This window comes from Halyomorpha halys, unplaced genomic scaffold, assembly GCF_000696795.3.
Source record: "Halyomorpha halys isolate HHAL.00 unplaced genomic scaffold, Hhal_1.1 Scaffold1252.1, whole genome shotgun sequence".
NCBI classification, from domain to species: domain Eukaryota; kingdom Metazoa; phylum Arthropoda; class Insecta; order Hemiptera; family Pentatomidae; genus Halyomorpha; species Halyomorpha halys.
Genome location: NW_027106026.1, coordinates 264,163 through 270,112, shown reverse-complemented (window position 1 = coordinate 270,112; position 5,950 = coordinate 264,163).

Genomic DNA, 5,950 nt, shown 5'->3' with positions numbered 1-5,950 from the left:
GTAACTCCCCCCACCAGGTTACGAACAATCCTCGTAGACTCAATTATGTACTATAGGAAAAAAAAACTATATACAAATAAATTACAATACAGTAAGAATTAAAAAACAATAACAATAATGAAAAAAAAAAAACAGCTCTAAATGTAAAGGAAGGAAAAGAAAAAAAATACAATCTACATATTCATTGATATTTACAATCACAATTTGTTATTAAGTCCCTGAATTCAACAGAAAAAAAATTACAATATTACTCTCCGGAAGGGAGGTGAGGGCTCTCCAGACTGTTGTCACACCTCTTTTGCAGGAAGCTTTAACTGTTCTATATGAACCGTTCTACGCTTTCTTCGTTCTTTTATACTTTCTATGGTGACAACGTTATGCTCTCAATGCTGACCACTCTGAATGGGTCTTTGTACCTCTACAGCTCTTTCTACCTATTAGTTCCCACTTTCCGGAACATCACTCCATGGCTGTATATCGGTAATTCCTACGACTTCCCCGCAACCCAAAAATAATCACGTATGGGGAAAACCCGGTGACCGAGTGTATGGAATGATTGTATGCCACGATTGCTCGTTCCATCGCTTAATCCGGCTCTAGCCCCTTTTCCAACTGATACACCCCCAGATGGTCACGGAGATTGCTGTGGAGCCTTTCAATTCCTCCTCTGCTCTTTGGATGTCTCATGGTGTTAATGTGCCACACTACCTCCCTACCTCCATGACATTCATTTCTTCCCAGACGCCTGAGTTTTCAAACTCCCTTCTACTGTCTGATGAGATTCTATCTGGTACGCCGTAAAACTGGAACCATGTTCGTAGGGCTCTTAGCACTGCTTCTGTCGACCTCTCTTTCACTGGGTACGCCATAGCTAATTTTCTAAAGACGTTGACCACTGTGACCCACTAGTATCCCTTCCATGTTAACAAATCTACCTGAGGATCACTGAGCGGTGTTTATGCAGTGAGCGTCTCTTCCTATGTCGCTTGTGGTGGGTGTATATCGTATTTCGCCCTGAGGCATACGCCACAGCACCAATGGTTTTTTGAATAGTGCGCTTCATACCCCACCACAAGTATCGACGGCGGAATGCCTCTAAAGTTTCGTTCAGTCCTCTATGGTTTGTCTTTCCCTGGTGACATACGAGTATCACCTTTCTTTGGCGCTCCACGTCACGGATAGTCTCCATCATCATACAGCGTATGAACATCCGGTCGACCCTAATCTGTCCCATCCGGCAAAGTTGCCGAATCTTCTCCCAAACCACTCTATTGCCTTCGTATAGATGATGAGTTTGTCCGGCCTTCGAAGCATCTTCCAGGGCTTTGCATATCTGGTCATCTCTAACAAAGGGTTTTGACCAGATAGTCACGATGCTGCTGCTGTCGTATTTGCCATGCTCGATCTTCAATTTCCCCGAGGTACTTGTTTCTCGTTAATAATCTCATCAATATTTTCCATCTCAGGTGGTCTTTCCACAGTCGAGTCTTCATCTTCAATCATATCCCCTCGTTTTCCCGATTCTTGTGTGCCTGGTTGTTGTTCCTCTTCCGGTGTCCACTCTCTCATGGACATCCCCAGATGATTCTCCCTGATTATCTTCAATTGCGTTGACCATTATTGCCCTGGAGAGTCAGTCTGCAACCATGTTGTCTTTACCGGGTTTATATACCATGTCCATATTATATTGACTTAGGATCTGCTTCCATCTGGTGATACGCGCTGTAGACTCTTTCCACTTCCCTACCCAATGCAATGTTCTATGGTCAGTAAGGAACCTAAAACGCCATCTGAAAAAATAGGGCCGGTAATTAGAACTACCCACCCAATCCCAACAAGTTCCCGTTGCTGTAGGCGCTGTATCGGGCTTCTGGTTCTGTAAGACCCCGACTAGCGTGTGCTACAGGACGCTCTCCCTCTTCTGTTTCCTGTGCCAACACCACCCCGAGAACATACTCACTTGCATCAGTTGTGAGCGTAAATGGTTTTTCCCGAAATCGGGGAATGCAAGAACTGGTTCCCGTTGTAGCTGCTCAATGTATTTTCGGACATTATGGGCCATGTTTGGCGTCAATACTATCGTTCCCCCTTTTTTTAACAAATTATTGAGTGGCACAAGATACGTCGCTATGTCCGGAACAAACCTTATGTAGTAATTTAATTCCCCCAGCAATCGCCGTATTCCTTTTACGTCTGTTGGTACTCCCATACTTTGTAGGGCCGACACCTTCTGGATGTCTTGTCTCACACCTTTCTTGGAGATAGTATGTCCAAAAAAAATTAATCTGGTTATGCCCTATCATGGACTTTTCTCGGGATAGCTTGAGTCCAAATTCTCTTATCCGCTGACATTCCTTAAATCGTCCACGTGATCCTTTTCTGATCTACTAAAGAATAGAAAGTCATCCATATAGACATGGGAAACTGCTTCATCCAATCCTCTTAAGAATTCTAATAAATAGACAATCCCAAAGACGCATAAACATGAGGAAATTTGAAATTCCCACAGCTCAGTATTTCTTTTTTAAATCCCTGTGATATAAAATTGATATACAAGAGCGTATTCCAACGGAGTATATACATTTGAAATCCAAGCCGGTAAATTATGGTTCCAGCTTTGTTGTAATTGACAGCTCGCACGTGATGAATGATGTTATAGAACAAGCTATGATAAAAATAGTTTATCTGCCACTGGCCGCAATCTTCTAATCATATAAATAGCCTTGCTTAGCTCGGTAGAGATTGGCACAACGTCATTAAACTAGGGCAATGATAATTAGCATCTCAGGGCTTTCCAACAAAACTTATATCGGAAAAAGAAAATGATTGTCATAAGATCCTCCAATCATCAAGTTTCTTTTCATCAGATAGAATGCTTCAGTTACGTAAAGTAATTATTATATAATTCAGGAATTGTAATGGTATTCCTTCATATTTGCAAGAAAAAGTTTCAAAACAAAGTTATTAATCGAGAAAATATTATTAATTTTAATTAACTATTTTTTTTTATATAAAGTTTTAACCGAGTTCATTTTCCTGTTTTACCCTAAATTTCCTAAATACTGAATTTCCACATGAACGTTAACCCAATCTATATCAAGTGTTCTACAATAGGTTCAACATTTTTAATTGTTTTTGTCTATTTCTTATGTTGATTCCTCCACGTTTCTAGAGAGAAAACTAGTTAGGGAATGTCTTTGTTTCTCTAATTTATGTGTTTTAATGTTTTAATTAGTCTAATCACTTTTTCGGATATTAAGGGCCGATTTCAGAATTATCAGATTTTGCGGTTTCACCAATAGATCAAAAACTACGTTTCATAAAACAATGAAACAAATAAACTCCAACTATAGAATAGTTTCATTCTGGAATTCTCCAACGTATGAATTATTAAAATATCTAGCTGATATATTAAAACATATTTCCTATTACTAATAAATATAATGTTAAAGACTCATTTGAATTTCAAAAAAATCACTGACACTAAAATTCCACAAGGGTACAAACTTGTTTCATTAGACCCATTGTCACTGTTTACTTATACACACATCCCAACAATAAAATTTATTATTCAAAACGAATAGAACAAACTTGAAACACACACAAATGTTCCCAAAACACAATTTATGAAAATAATGTCATAATGTACTGATACAAGATATTTTGAATTTAATGATAAATTCTATATCCAAAAATTCGGATGCCCCATGGGATCTCCTATTTCCCCGATTTTAGCAGATATATACATAGAAGATTTTTTTGATAATGTAATACCTACAATACCGTTACATATCGTTCATATACACATTTTTTGATAGCATCATAACCGCTATTCCAACTAAGAATAATGAAAAAGAAATTTTTGAGGGAATTTACTTCCAGATTACATTTTACTATATAATTTGAAATAGAAAATAAAATACCATAAGTAAACGTACTTTTAATAAGAAAATCTAAAGGGGATACATACACTATACCAGCCAATGTCCAAAAAGATACAAAATTAACACTGCTATTTAATTTAATAAACCGGGTGCGAAATTTAACTTCCCCTAAACACCAAAAAACAATAGAAAACAAAGTTGTAGATCTCCTATTAAATGGGTACCCACATAAACTAGTCTGTAAATTACTAAAGATACACAAGCATTGACACAACCACAACTCCATGAAACCAACAGCAAAAGATACTCCACAATCCCATATATACCCACACTTTCAGAGAGAATATAAAAAACTCTAAAGAATAACTAAGATAAAAACTATTACACCATTACATACAAAAACACGGCCTCTTTATCTAAACTTTACACCAATACAAAAGACAAGGATAAAATAGCACTACAATCTAATATAGAGTATGAAATCCCCTGTGAGGAAATTTCATAGCTTGGAACTTCAGAACAGTATCTAAAAAGATGGGTGTGTCAAAACAAATATTTGTATACCTCAAATATTTGTGTACCTCAAATATTAGTGTACCACAAATACAACTCTATAACAAACCTCTATAACGAACAACCCCAACAAACCTGGTCCAAGAGCTCTCACTACACATTTTAGATAAACGGGAAATAAATTTAAATATGATTCACCAAAAATCACACAGAAACAAACAACTTCATGCGAAATTTAAAAGAAATGATCCCAATTGAAAAACATAAGAATCAAGTCATTAATAAAAAATCAGATGTGCAAAATTTAAATTCATGTTATTCTAATCTAATAAATACATAAAGACGCAAATAACAACATAAAATAGAAACAGACAAAATATCAACAAGAGACCGACTACCTACTGAGAAATAACCAAAAAAAAAAAAAAAAAAACGGTGCACGTAGGAAAACCTAAACATACCTTACCTTCAGTTTAATTCTTCAAATTTAAACATGGTAGCATCATAATGTAGAACATACTGCAGTTAAGATTTGTAAGTAATGCTTGTCATCAAACACCATTTTGATTGTAATAATTATTAGTCAGAGATTGCACTATGTACTTGTAGTTTTGTGACAATTATTTGAAGAGAGTGTATGTTCTAAAAAACTGTGTTTTTCTCATTGTGAGGTATGAATATGCAAACAATAAAGTTGCCAAACCTCGTCAAAAGATGTATTATTACAAAGCTGTATTATTTACTGATCCTCAAGACCTACCAATATATATGTATATATAAGTTACGGACTGTCAGCTGACAGGTCCATATCAGCTGATCGAGAACAGCTGACCGATTGTATATATATAGACGGACAGGCTCCGCAAATAGATCAGTATTTTACAGCAGTTCAAGCGAGTTAGATCTTTTTCCTTCTTCTATTTTTTTGACATTGTGCTTTCGCCAATACTTAACTTATATATATATATATATATACACATGTTTGATCAGCTGAGCGATTCAATCATCTGACGGCCACTGTCAGCTGATATCTCACTGAAGCCGTAACGTAAAAAAAAAAATACTTCTCTCTGAATTATGACTGAAAAGGCATTTGGAGGAGGACAGTGGGCCCCAGAAGAGGACATATTTATGATGATTAGGAAGACAAAGAAACCGAGACAGGCTGATAGGCAGTATGCCGCGAATCTCCTGCCAAGCTACAATAGAATCGCCGATAAACTCAGCGAAATGATGGAGACAATTTAGGTACAGGGTCGGATGTAATTCCTATCCAATGCACTAAAGCTTCAGTTGGCAAAAGAGCTTGGCAAGAAGGACGGAATGCTAAGAGAACGGTCCTTTGTTGAGGGGGCTCAGGAACTTATAGACACAAGCGCCCGGAATCAAGAATGAATGTGGAAGAACCAGGATGGAGAAGGATTACGTACAATCGGCCAAGGACTGCCCCACCACCCTTGAGAAGAAGATAGTACAGGTATAGCGGTCGGGAGAAAACGTTGAACCGGAACAGAAGATCAGCAGAAGCAAAACCATGAACCAGCACCCCCCCC